The sequence below is a fragment of the Erythrolamprus reginae genome, chromosome 6 (genome assembly GCF_031021105.1).
Source record: "Erythrolamprus reginae isolate rEryReg1 chromosome 6, rEryReg1.hap1, whole genome shotgun sequence".
NCBI lineage: Eukaryota > Metazoa > Chordata > Lepidosauria > Squamata > Dipsadidae > Erythrolamprus > Erythrolamprus reginae.
In genome coordinates this window covers 80,623,063-80,637,372 of record NC_091955.1, presented here as the reverse complement: position 1 = coordinate 80,637,372, position 14,310 = coordinate 80,623,063, and the positions used below count along the sequence as shown (strand labels likewise).

The 14,310-nt window shown below is 41.8% G+C and overlaps 1 protein-coding gene across 6 annotated transcripts in view; it reads left to right on the top strand.

Moving 5' to 3' along the window:
• Positions 1-14,310, top strand: part of FGD4 (FYVE, RhoGEF and PH domain containing 4) — a 160,056-nt gene that overhangs the window by 77,992 nt on the left and 67,754 nt on the right. The gene's annotated exons all lie outside the window — the stretch shown is intronic.

The following is a 14,310-nucleotide window of genomic DNA, read 5'->3' as shown; positions in this document are numbered from 1 at the left end:
GGTGTTACATGGGCATTTTTGGGACCTTTCTTGCTGTAACTGCAAATTGCTGCAGTTGTTAAATTAGTAACATGGTTGTTAAGTGCTACCCCGTTGACTTTGCTTGTCAGATGATCTCAAAAGATGATCACATGACCACATCAGGTGTGGGTTCTGGATCCTTTTGCTGCCAGTTCGCTCAGGGTTGTGCTGTGCCTGTGCACGCAGGTCTGCAGGAATAAAATAAAATCCAAAATCCAAGATGGCGGGACACACCGAGATATCAACAGACCCGGCCTGTGACATCATTGTCAAACTACTAATGGTTCTAAAGAAACAGTTAGAATTGGTAGGAACCCACCTCTGGACCACATGACCCCAACTGTCACAAATTAATCAGTGTAACAACTTGCCTCCAAAAGCTGTGAATTCTCCAACAATGGAAGCTTTTAAGAAGAGATTGGATAACCATTTATCTGAAATGGTATAGGGCAGTGATGGCGAACCTATGGTACAGGTGCCACAGGTGGCACGCAGAGCCATATCTGCTGGCACACGAGCCAGCTCCAGCATTCATGTGTGTGCTGGCCAGCTGATTTTTGCTTGCACAGAGGCTCTGGAAGGGCATTTTTGGCTTCCAGAGAGCATTCAGGGGGATGGTGTTTTTACTGTCCCCCAGCTCCAGGGAAGCCTTTGGAGCCTGGGGAGGGTGAAACACAAGCCTACTGGGCCAACCAGAACTTGGGAAACAGGCCATTTCCTGCCTCTGGAGACCCTCCAGGGGGCGGGAGAAGCTGTTTTCACCCTCCCCAGGCATTGAATTATGGGTGTGGGCACTCACACATGCTTGATAGCGCATGCCCAAACTCTTTCGGCACCTGAGGGAAAAAAGGTTCACCATCACTGGTATAGGGCAATGAGGGCCAACCGTTTTTGGTTCGTGTGCCAAAGGAGGGTGCGTGAGTGTGCTAGCATGCATGTATGTGCCCTCACCCATTCCTTCCCATTGATTTTGGGTGATTCTCCCCCCCCCATGGTGTCTCCATGTCAGAAGAAGCCTTCCAGTCCCCCCTCGTCTTAATGCTGAAATTTATTCTTCATCCAAAGCACAGCTGAGGGCTTCTTCCAAGATTCGCCCATGTTTCCTCAACACTCCGTGGCTTGCATTGGCTGCCCATCAGTTCCTGGTCACAATTCAAAGTGTTGGTCATGACCTTTAAAGCCCTACATGGTTTTGGACCAGACTACCTCCGGAACCGCCTGCTACCGCACGAATCCCAGCGACCGATAAGGTCCCACAGAGTTGGTCTTCTCCAGGTCCCGTCGACTAAACAATGTCGTTTGGCGGGCCCCAGGGGAAGAGCCTTCTCTGTGGTGGCCCCGGCCCTCTGGAACCAACTCCCCCTGGAGATTAGAATTGCCCCCACCCTCCCTGTCTTTCGTAAACTACTCAAGACTCATTTATACTGCCAGGCTTGAGGGAGTTGAGATATTCCTTCCCCCTAGGCCATTACAAGTTATGCATGGTATGTCTGTGTGTATGTTTGGTTTTATAATAAGGGTTTTTAGTTGTTTTATAATTGGATTTTCACATGCTGTTTTTATCATTGTTGTTAGCTGCCCCGAGTCTACGGAGAGGGGAGGCATACAAATCCAATAAATTATTATTATTATTATTATTATTATTATTATTATTATTATTATTATTATTATTCCACATGGAGACACTGGAAAAAAATTGCCCAAAAATGAGTGGGTTCATACCAGTACGGCTGTTCCCCCCCAACTGCTGTTAGGTAAAAAAAAAGCCCAAATGGATAAACCAGAACTGTGGGTTTTTTAACTTCCAGTTTATCAGTTGAGGGATTTTTTGCCTCCAGGGCTTCAGGGAAATTTCCCTGGAGTGTCCAGAGGAGGAAACGGCCTTTCCAAAGGCCAAAAATCAGCTGGCCAGTGTGTGCATGCACACTGAAGCTGAAACATAGAAAAGCCTCACCTGCCCTCCCATATGGCTCTGCGTGCCACCTGTGGCACCAGTGCCATAGGTTCGCCATCACAGGTATAGCGTTTCCTGCTTGAGCAGGGGGTTGAACAAGGTACTTTCCAACTCTTATTATTCGATCTTCTGTTCTGCTGCCAAGCATCTGAATTTTGATAATGTGACTATCGGGATGCCACAAAGGCCATAAGTGTGAAAATGGTCATAACGGTCACTTTTTCAATCTCATTCTAACTTTGAATGGTCACTAAATAAACTGTTGTAAATCAAAGACCTTATTTGTACCTCCACTTACGAACTTAATTAGTTCCGTGACCATGTTCTTAAGCAGAAAAGTTTGTAAGGAGAAGCAATTTTTCCCATAAGAATCAATGTAAAAGCAAATAATATATGTGACTGGGGAAACCACAGGGAGGGTGGAGGCCCTGTTTCCTCCCAGGAGATTCCTAAGAGGCCCCGTGGAGGCTTTTCTCTGCCTTTTCCGGCCCTGTTTCCTCCTAGGAGATTCCTAGAGAGGCCCCATGGAGGCTTCTCCCTGCCTTTTCCGGTTACAGTTTGGGAGGCTCAGGTTTGTAAGTGGAAAATGGTTCTTGAGAAGAGGCAAAAAAATCTTGAACACCCAGTTCTTATCTAGAAATGTTCGTAAGTAGAGGCGTTCTTAGGTAGAGGTACCATTGTACTTCCAAATAGAAACCTTGGATTATCCCTTCTCCTTCTTCCATTCAACTGGTTGTTATAGCCCCTTGGAATTCCTTCTCTTTTATCTTTTTCGTGCTTTCCTCCTTTTCTTTCTCCATCCTCCCTTTCAGAAGGCTTTAGAGAAAAACAACCCAAAACAACAAAAATGTAGATTGCTGATTTCTTGAAGGGTAACCGCATGTGGTAGAAGAAATTGTACCTTCTTAAGAAAGACATTTCAATGATTGCAGCAAGTGACACAAAGAGTTAGAGTAAATGCAAACTTAATTAAACTTTCTCAAAATTACAATTGCTGTTCAATTCAAGGCGTTGCACACGAGTTACCTCTGGTTTTGGTAGATATTGCTAGTACTGTACATCAGTTTGGTCTACTGGTTAAGGCAGCAGGCCAGAAAGCGCAAGGGATTATGAGTTCAAGCCTTGCTTAGTCACAAAAGCCAGCTGGGTGACCTTGGGCCACTTTCTTTCAGCCCTATTAATCTCAAAAAGTGGTGGTGTGGGGAAAATAGGAGGAGAAAGAGGTCTTAGATACATTCGCTGTCTTAAATTATTTGTAAAAATAAGGAATATGGGATATAAATAAAGACTCCCTAATGGCTGCAGTGGTTGTTCTGCAGGGCACTTTGGCTAAACTGCACAAATAGCTCCATTCTTAGAAGGGTTACAAGCAGTGGTGGGCTACTAGCCGGAACATTAAATTGTACTTGTGGCGGTGGCTCGTAAGTGCCTGTGGGGCCAGCACGATTTTGCTTCTGCACCTGTAGAGGTAGCAAAATTGCGCCTGGAGCCACAGGTGCGCCCATGTTTCAGCATACGCGGAAGCAAAAAAAACCCTCGCCGAAACACGGGTGACACCTGCGACTCTGTGTGCAATTTTGCTACCTCCACAGGTGCAGAAGGAAAATTGCGCTGGCCCCACACGCACTTATAAGCTGCGACAGCGAGCGCAATTTAGCATTCTGGCTAGTAGCCCACCGCTGGTTACAAGGGTGGGCCCTCAAGAGAGGCAGCAGTCTTCCAAGGCTGCATGATACCCCCATTAATTGTTAAACTACATCATATATAACACTAAAAACATTTAAACATCAAATTTGTAAAAAAAAAATAAAAATCCCTCCAAATCCGCATGAATCCCAGCAACCAGTTAGGCCCCACAGAGTTGGCCTTCTCCGGGTCCCGTCGACTAAACAATGCCGTTTGGCGGGCCCCAGAGGAAGAGCCTTCTCTGTGGCGGCCCCGGCCCTCTGGAACCAACTCCCCCCAGATATCAGAGTTGCCCCCACCCTCCTTGCCTTTCGTAAGCTCCTCTGTCATCAGGCATGTGGGAATTGGGATATTCCCTTCCCCTAGGCTTATAAAAATTTTATGCATGGTATGTCTGTATGTATGATTGGTCTCTTAAATTGTGGTTTCTTTTTAAAATTAAATTAAATATCAGATTTGTTTATATTGTTTTATTACTGTTGTTAGCCGTCCCAAGTCTGCGGAGAGGGGCGGCATACAAATTTGATTAATAAATAAATAAATTACAAAATAAATATTCTAGGCAAGCAATATAGCTGTTTCCCATTATTTTATCATGGTGAAATGGCTATATGTTTAGTCCAGTCCGGTCCATTGTAACATGCCAACAGTTTTCTTTTCCGTCTTCACAACCACTTATGCTGTAATTAAGCTTTCCTACTAATTTGTGCATAGGCACCATTCATGGTGCCGTTCTGTTCTTAAGCTTTTATTCCTCTCAAATAAGCTCATAGAACAAGATTTGTATGTTAAATACTCTCGGTGAAAGCTCAATAGAATTGGCACCAAAAATCCGCCCAGCATAGGAGGAGGAAGGGAAAAAAATTACAACCATTTACAAAAATGCCTATTGTATTAGGTAGCCTTGCTTGGCTTTCTCTCTTAATACAGAGTTTGAAGAATTTAAACAGATGTAATAGCTGTTGAAAAGCTTTTAGCTTGCATTTTCCTTCAGTGGTTTGAAAGCTTAAACAACTAGTTTTCCCTTTCAGCTATTTTAACCTAAACGAAATCGATGCTTTTTCTGCCTCCCCATAATTTCTAGCTCATTGGTGTGCTTTGTGATGCATTCTCTGCAGTGCAGAACCCTTAGGGGAGGCCAGGCAATTTGCTTATGATGCTTTTGAATTATAAACTTGCAGAGTGCAGGGATGTGGAGCTCCTCCTAGGTCTGCCGGGCTGGAGAGAGAATCTAAGCCTATCATATGATCTTGCCATTGCGAAAGTGAATTTGGTCGACACAACAGCAGTAGATCGATGTGGGTATCAAATCCATGATTGCCATGGCATCTGACCTAGGTAAGGGGAGACCTGGTGCTGGTTGCTTCTGTTTAGAAGATTTAACACAGTCTTCTGAATTCAAATACTCTTCCCCTGCGTGCTTTTCATAGTTTGGGGCATTGTTCAAATTAATGTAAAACATCTCTCTCTCTCTCTCTCTTTTCGGTAATTTAAAAATGTTCAAGTATCCCTCTTGGAATGCTGTCATCTCCCCTCTTTGTTAATTCGTACTTTGTTTGGCAAGTAGAAAGTTTTTGGCTAATGTCTCATTAAAAAAAAATAATGCTGAGTTAGTTTTGGTGTCCTTGTTCAATTGCATTAATTTGATTATGATTGAATTAGCTGTAATCTTAAGTGATTTTGTTTTTAAATTTCCAGTTGTCTACCTTGAACTTACAGTATACTGTACTGTTCTTAGTTCCTCTTGCTATAAATCATTGGAGATAGTGCTGACTGGTTCATTTATTTGTGCATTAACCATACATCTTGGAATGAAAGGGTGAAGATGAAGTTTTCTTCTGAATAATATATTTGCACAGCAACACTAGTCCTTAATTTAAGCGACACCTTTAAAAATGTGTAGTAAACTGATGTGAATTGAAATGCACATTTGAATTCAAACATCCAAGGTTTATATTAGCTGTCAGATATATTTTAATCAAAGCATCCATTTTACAAGCTCACTTTGTTGGATGAAAGTCAAGAAATGTATCTTAAGTATATTTTGATTCAAAGCATATTTTATTTTAAAATGTGATTTCATATATATACCCAGTAACTTTTTTTAAAGAGAAAGAAGCACAGAGAAGTATCATTTGTGCCCCCCCCCCCTCTTTGCAGGCATGGGTGCAGTATGTGGGCATTAGGGTGAACCACCATAGATGATGCAAAGTGACTCATTTAGGAACAGCTAATGCTATTAGCTGTTTATGAATGCTGCAGATATCAGCATTTAAGAAAATGCTTGATATGGATGGTATGCATCATATCTCTTTGTCCACTGTTACTAGCTTTGGTACAGAAATTAAAACACTTGGCTTACTCTGTGAGTAAAATCTGTTGCATTCTCTTTGAAAGGTTTTTCCCTACTTCCCTTTGGTTTGCCATAGTATATCCCCTATTACATTTATCAAGGTTTTTTGCTTCTAAAGACTTGCTGTAACTGGAGATACTTTCCTGTTGGTTTCTGCTTTATATCACTTCTTTCAGTTCATTTCCTCTAAGTAGAAAAGAGACTGCGTGTAATTGTGCCCTGTGTTTTTAGCAATTAATGTCTGATCTAATGGAATCCATGCAGGGTTAGGCAAATCCTGGCAGGTCAGCCTCAGATGGGTACTGTAGTCCCTTTCCCCAAAGAAGCAAAGTATTTGTCCATTGTTGTGATTGATGGAAGTAATAAGCTTAGAGATTCAGTGGAAAGATGACTCAAAGATGAGTTAGGATATGGAGGCAGCAGATCAATGATAATCCTATTTATTCTTATACACAGCTGCCTATAGTAACAAGATGAGACGAAGTGTTTATTTAAATATGTGTAAATATAATAACAAAGAAATAGTGACTTTATCTTTCAGTGCCAACGTGAACTCTTACAGAATGCCTTAACTGTTTTCTGTTGAGCTCTGACCTTCTGGACTATACATTGTGGTGATACATCAATCCAAGCCAGTAATAATTATTTTCCTTGCAGTGTTTAATTTTCAGAAAGTTTCTTTTTCTTCTAAACAATTTATGGTTCTAAATAGCTCCCAAATGTGTCTTTGAACCAGTCTTGTCTCCGGGTGACTGCTTGGGCTAATCCTTGCAGTTTTCTTGGCAGGGTTTCATCCCACACAATACTTGGCAGAAGTGGTTTGCCATTGTCTTCTTTTTAGGGCTGAAAGAGAGTTACTGGCTAAGGTCATTCATCTGGCTTTGTGCCTAAGGTGGGACTAGAACTCACAGTCACCTGATTTCTAGGAGCTGTGGGCAATGGAATGTATAGATCAGGGTGTCCAATCCTGGCAACTTTAAGACTTCTGGACCTCAACTCCCAGAATTCTCTAGCTAGCATGGCTGGTTGTGGAACTCTGAGACTTATTTATTTTATTTATTTATTTAATTGGACTTGTATGCCGCCCCTCTCCGTGGACTCGGGACGGCTCACAACATATATCAAAATACATAACAATAGTTTGTCCAATTAATATACTAAAAACAATTCTTAGGTTTCTAATTTAAAAACAATCATTCACATTCATACAGTAATCATGCTAACAACATTTCGTTGGACAGGGGAAAGTCTAATGTCCCCAGGCCTGATGGTGAAGATATGTTTTTAGACTCTTTCGGAAGGCAAGGAGGGTGGGGGCACTGCGAATCTCCATGGGGAGCTGATTCCAGAGGGCCGGGCCCCCACAGAGAAGGCTCTTCCCCTAGGTCCCGCCAGCCGACATTGTTTGGTTGATGGGACCCTAGGGTGACCAACTCTATGGCAGAGGTCCCCAACTGCCGGTCCGCGGACCAGGACCGGGCTGTTGGGGTTTTTCAGCCGGTCCGCGGCGCCAGGGCCCCCTCGGCCTTTCCGCGCTGCCCACCGCCTGCCCGATCTGCCCCCTCTGCTCCTCCGCCACCTCCTGCCTTTCACCACAGCTCCTCCCGCACCCGGAACGCCCGCCCTGCCCGCCTCACCTTTGCCGAGAGCACTTTCGTCCCGGGCTCTCAGCAAGGTGGTTGCAGGAGAGGCGGGGCCGGTGAAGGTGATATTCAATGTCGGGGGCGCTCGGGCGGTTGCGCGCGCTCCCTATCTCCCTGCTAGCCCACTCGGAATATTCAAAATAAGAAAAACCTTCGCCGGCAAAGGCTTTTCTTATTTTGAATATTCCGAATGGGCTAGCAGGGAGATAGAGAGCGCACACAACCGCCCGTGCGCCCCTGACATTGAATATCACCTTCGCCGGCCTCCGCTGCCCCGTCTCTCCTGCAACCCCCTTGTTGAGAGCCCAGGACGAAAGTGCTCTCGGCAAAGGTGAGACAGGCAGGGCGTGCACGTGTCACCACTGAGAAGAACGGAGAGAGAACGAGAGTGAGTGAGAGCAACAGACAGCAAGATAGAGAGAAAGTGAGAAAGAGAGAGTGAGAGAAAGGGGGAGAGAAAGAGATAGCAAGAGAGAGAGAACAAGAGAGAGAAAGAGCGTGAGAAAGAAAACAAGAGAGAAAGAGTGAGAGAGAGAGAAAGCAAAAGAGACAGAAAGAAAACAAGAGAGAGAAAATGAGAAGAAGAGAGAGAAAGAGGGGGAGAGAGAGAGAAAGAGAGAGGGGGGAGAGAGAGAAAGAGAGGGAGAGGGAGAAAGAGAGAGGGAGAGGGGGGAGAGATAGCAAGAGAGGGAGAGAGAAAGAGAGAGGGAAAGGGGGGAGAGATAGCAAGAGAGGGAGAGAGAGAAAGAAAGAGGGAAAGGGGGAGAGAGGAGGGAGAGAAAGAGAGAGGGAGAGAGAGGAGAGAAAGGAAGAGGAGAGAGAGAAAGGAAGAGAAAGAAAGAAAGAGGGATAGAAAGAGAGAGAGAGAGATGCTCAGTGAGCCTTTCTTTGAAGTTGCCTTTCTTTCTTTCTCTTTCTTGCTTTCTTTCTTGCTCTTTTTCTTTCTCTCTTTTACCTTCCCTTCCTCTATTTCTTCTTTTCTTTCTCCTTCCTACCTTCTTCCCTCCCTCCCTCCCTTCAGTCCTTCCTCTCTTACTCTCCCCTTTCATAAGTTTCCTTGCTTCCTTCCTCTGTTCCTGTCCCTTCCCCCTTTCTTTCTTTCTTTCTTTCTTTCCTTCCTTCCTTTCCTCCCTCCATTTCTTGCTTTCCTTTTCCTTCCTCCCTTCTTTCCTCCCTCATTCCCTTCTTTCACTCCTTCCTCTCTTACTCTCCCCTTTCACACCTTTCCTTGCTTCTTTGCACCCTTCTTCTGTTCCTGTCCCTTCCCTCTTTCCTTCCTTCCTTCCCACCCACCCTCCGTCCATTCATTCACCCATTCCTCTCTTGATCGCCCCTTTTACGGCGCCGCTGACAGCTAGCTCCCCCCCCCACCGGGCCATGGAAAACTGGTCTAGCTTAAAGCCGGTCCCTGGTGCAAAAAAGGTTGGGGACCTCTGCTCTATGGGACCTCACTGGTCGCTGGGATTCGTGCAGCAGAAGGCAGTCTCAGAGATAGGCTGGTTCTATGCCAGGAAGGGCTTTATAGGTCATAACCAACACTTTGAATTCTTTCCGGAAACCAATCAGAAGCCAATGCAGTCCGCAGAGTGATGATGAAATATGGGCATGCCTTGGAAGGCCCATAACCGCTCATGCGGCTGCATTTTGGACGATTTGAAGTTTCTGAATCCTCTTCAAAGGTAGACTTGAAATTCACAGGTCTAAAAATTGCCAAGTCTGTACTCCTGGTACAGACACAGACAGATTTAATTTAAGAATTGCATTTTCAGTGAAGATGACAAAAAAGGAATTAAAGATTCAGGAGGAGAAACAATGCTATAGACACAGTCAAGAATCTGGACAATTTTGGCATAGAAGTAGAAATTGGCATCTTCAGCTTTATAATGCAGCTCTCTTCCTAAGATGATGTATGTACAATAAAATGATGGGTGAAGGCAAGGGAATAAATATCCGAAAGAGTTTCTTTAGCAGATTTTTACAGTATTTCTAAATCATATGGCCACCCATCTTATAAAATGTGACTCTGGACAGTGTACAATAAAATCATAAATATTAAAACAGTGCCATTAAAATATTGGTGGGATTAATAAAAGGAAGCTAAACAAGAGCATTGGATGTTATGAGCAATAGAACTCTTGATATGATAACAGAGATGACAATACCTAGAAGTTTGCCAATACTTTGCCAACAATTGAAGAAGTCAATTGTTGGCAAAGGATCTCTCTGGACCTTCATCCTTGCATCCTAAACTCCCCAGGTATGACAAAGACAAGACAAATAACCCATAATATTGGTGGAACAATAAAGGTCATAATCTCCTGCATAAAAGAATTCAGTAGCTTTATGTTAATATTTCTTAATTCTGTAGAATCTCTCTATGGTAGAAAAACAGGTATTGGCAAATATTTCCCACAACTTGTAACTATCGCAGCAATAGAAAACTGAAAAGTTCTGAAACATAATTTTGCTCTGACAAGAAGTTGGGGAATAACAAGGAAAAGGGGAGAGAATACAAAATGATGGCCAGAATAATTTGTAAATTAATTTGGGGATTAAAGTTGATTTAGCATCACATGCATAAAGCAATCAAGAGTTGCATGAATGCCTGGAGAATTGTTAAAATATAGTTAATTTATGTCTGTCAGAATTCTACTCCTGCAGTATTAGTTTCATCTTGGATAAGATTATTTGAGAAGAGTGGATGTTTTTCTAAATAATATAACATTGTTATTTAGTTACCGTAATTTTTATTCCCATTGTAAAGGAATTAACGGGAAAAGAATGTTTAATGACTTCACAAGGCAGAGCTGGAATCTTTTCTGGCTTTGATTAAAGGCTATTGGACTCTTCCTAAGGAATTCCAAAGAGATTAGGAATAGGAAGTTCCTCATGAAAAAGAAACTTTTTGTGTGAATATACAGGAGGAGAAAAGCTGCACTTTCCTCTGCACTTTATAAGCCTGGGGCTAAACTATAAAATGAAGTTGATGAAGGCTGTCACAGAATGGAATACTGTATTTTAGATGATCTCCTGAACTTTTCTTTTAAGCTCTAGCAATGCATTTCTTATTGTAAATGTCATCATTCTCCTGTTCAAAAAATACTTGTTTAAATTCTGTTGAATTTCCCTTTTACACTTCTGTACATTTGAAGAGGATATCTAGCTTCCTTGGCAAGACTTTGCATAGTATTAAGTAAATATAGAAAATGCTTTTTGCAGTAAAGACACATACTGGAACTAGAAAGCTAATATTTTTAGAAACAGGATGCAACAGCTCTGACAAATACCGGAAGTTTAAGATGCCCACAATATTACCTATAAGTTAATTATCTCAAGTTCATCATGAATGATACTGGGATATAATACTACAGTCTCAAGGTTTTCCCCATAAAGTACTGCAAAGCTTAATTATTATTCCTTGAAGAGAGTGGAACTCAGAAGGCACAATATGTCTCCTTTCTACTCATTTCCAGAACATTTAGTATCCTTCCTTTCCCTCTAATTGTAACAGAGTAAAATTCCACCACCAAACTCATATTGGGGAAAACAAGGAGGATACAAAAATGTGCTTAAAGCATTTTGTGTGAGTCTGGTATAGCTTTTCTTCTGGCAAATGGTCTATTAGGTAATAGCTATCAAAATGCTAAATTAAAACAAAGTCACAGTAGTGTTCAAAGAAAAAAATTGTGCATTATAGTAAAAATTGTGATGCAGAATAGGAAAATATTTATTTCTACTTCCCTCAATTCCCCTTTCCTTCTACATGCCTGTCACTATTATTGATTGATTGATTGATTGATTGATTTGATTTGATTTGTATACTGCCTCTCTCCAAGGACTCGGGGTGGCTCACAACATAATAAAAACAGTATACAATATCAAGCCTAAAATCCAATTAATATAAGTAACCACTCTAAAAACACTGGAGCATTAAAAGCATGCATAACTTTTTTTTTCTTTTCTCACTCCTTATACTTTTCTTTTGCTAAATATTTTATATAATTCTAATCTTATTTTTCTACTTACCTTTCTACAAATACGTCTTTCACTGTTCTTATTAACATTTATTATCCTTATAGGTTTTAATTAACATGATAAGATAGATAAATGAATTATTCATAGTAATAAGATACAAATGTGAATATTGAACTTTTGTTACATTTTGTTACATATATTATGAAATATATTATCATGTAATAAATACCCTTACCCATTTTGAATCTATGTACCCCCCCTTCCCCTCCTCCCCATTTACCCTTTGTTAATTTAATAAACTTTATTTTTTAAAAAATAATAATAATATCATTCATTCCCTTTCAACAACAAGCATACTTCACACCCATCAGCCAGAAACTAGGGTCTAATGACCCCAGGCCTGGCGGCATAGATGGATTTTCAAGTTCTTACAGAAGGCAAGGAGGGTAGGGGCAGTACAAATCTCTGGGAAGAGCTGATCCAGAGAGCCGGGGCCCCCACAGAGAAGGCTCTTCCCCTAGGCCTCGCCAAGCAAGGTTGACGGGACCTGTAGAAGTCTGACTCTGTGGGACCTAACTGGTCACTGGGCCTCATGCGACAGAAGGTCATCTGGTCCGCAAGTAATCTGGTGCGATACCATGTAGAGTTTAAACATGGCTTAGTCAGGATAATTATCTCTACATGGGGCTACCTTTGAAAAGTGTTCGGAAACTTCAGATCGTGCAGAACGCAGCTGCGAGAGCCGTCGTGGGCCTTCCAAGATTCGCCCACGTTTCTTCAACACTCTGTGGCTAGCATTGGCTGCCGATCAGTTTCCGGTCACAATTCAAAGTGTTGGTCATGATCTTTAAATCCCTACATGGCATTGGACCAGATTACCTCCGGAACCACCTGCTATTGCACGAATCCCAGCAGAGTTGGCCTTCTCCAGGTCCCGTCGACTAAACAATGTCGTTTGGTGGGCCCCAGGGGAAGAGCCTTCTCTGTGGTGGCCCCGGCCCTATGGAACCAACTCCCCCTGGAGTTTAGAACTGCCCCCACCCTCCCTGTCTTTCGTAAACTACTCAAGACTCACTTATGCATGGGGGAGTTAAGATATTCCTTCCCTCTAGGCCATTACAAGTTATGCATGGCATGTTTGGGTGTATGTTTGGTTTTATAATAAGGGTTTTTAGTTGTTTTATTAATTGGATTGTTACATGCTGTTTTTTATCATTGTTGTTAGCCGCCCCGAGTCTACGGAGAGGGGCGGCATACAAATCCAATTAATAATAATAATAATAATTATTATTATTATTATTATTATTATTATTATTATTTTATTATTTATGAAATTTGTATGCCGCCCCTCTCCGTAGAGGGACGGCATACATATTTCCTTTGTGGATAACTTTCTTACATTTTGTGGTTCCAATTTCAATATGACTAACATTTCATAATCTGCCTGCATTCCGTTTTTATATTAACTTATAGTCATTGACATGACACATGCTTTTTTTAATGTCACTGATAGGAAATATGAGGTACACACTGCCCTGGCCTTTTGTGACTCTCATTAGCCAAATTCTGCAGCTGTAGTCCCAGAGCGTCACATGACACGTCTCATCTTTGCTTTCACAGCTGTTTTTGTGTTTTGTTTTTTCCTTAATAACTGGCAGTCATTTGGACTTCTTTAAAAAAAATTAAGTTCTCCTCCTTAAATAATGTTAACCCAGCCAAATATACAATATTCCCTTGGCTGAACTGATGTAATGGTTCCTTGGCTTGCTGTCGGAAACCTTTGCAAGTTGTTATGTGTGGCTTTGGAGACGAAACAGAAGGAAGTGAATAATTTAGGATATAAGCAATTAAAATTGGAATTGGTGACTTTTAGTTATAAAATAGAATTCTTTATTAGCCGAGTGTGATTGGACACACAAGGAATTTGTCTTTGGTGCTCATGCTCTCTTATGTGCTCATGCACATAAAAGACAAGATACATTTGTCAAGAATCATGAGATGCAACTTTTAATAATTGTCCTAGGGTGCAAATAAGCAATCAGGAAGCAATCAATATTAATATAAATTATAAGGATACAAGTAACAAGTTACAGTCATACAGTCATAAGTTATGCATTTTAGACATTTAGGACAAAATGAAGACTCTTTTTTGTTAGAAAAAACTTCAGAAGAAAAGGATTTAGTGGTAGTGATTTCTGACAGTCTCAAAATAGGTGAACAGTTCAGTCAGGCGGTAGGGAGAGCAAGTAGAATGCGTGGCTGCATAGCTAGAGGTATAACAAGTAGGAAGAGGGAGATTGTGATCCCACAATTGTGACACCACATTTGGAACACTGTGTCCACTTCTGGAGACCTCATCTACAAAAAGATATTGATCAAATTGAACGGGTCCAAAGACAGGCTACAAAAATGGTGGAAGGTCTTAAGCATAAAATTTATCAGGAAAGACTTAATGAACTCAATCTGCATAGTCTGGAGGACAGAAGGGAAAGGGGGGGACATGATCGAAACATTTAAATATGTTAAAGGGTTAAATAAGGTTAAGGAGGGAAGTGTTTTTAATAGGAAAGTGAACAAAAGAAGAAGGGGGCACAATCTGAGGTTAGTTGGGGGAAAGATCAGAAGCAACGTGAGAAAAAATTATTCTACTGAAAGAGTACTAGATCCTTGGAACAAAC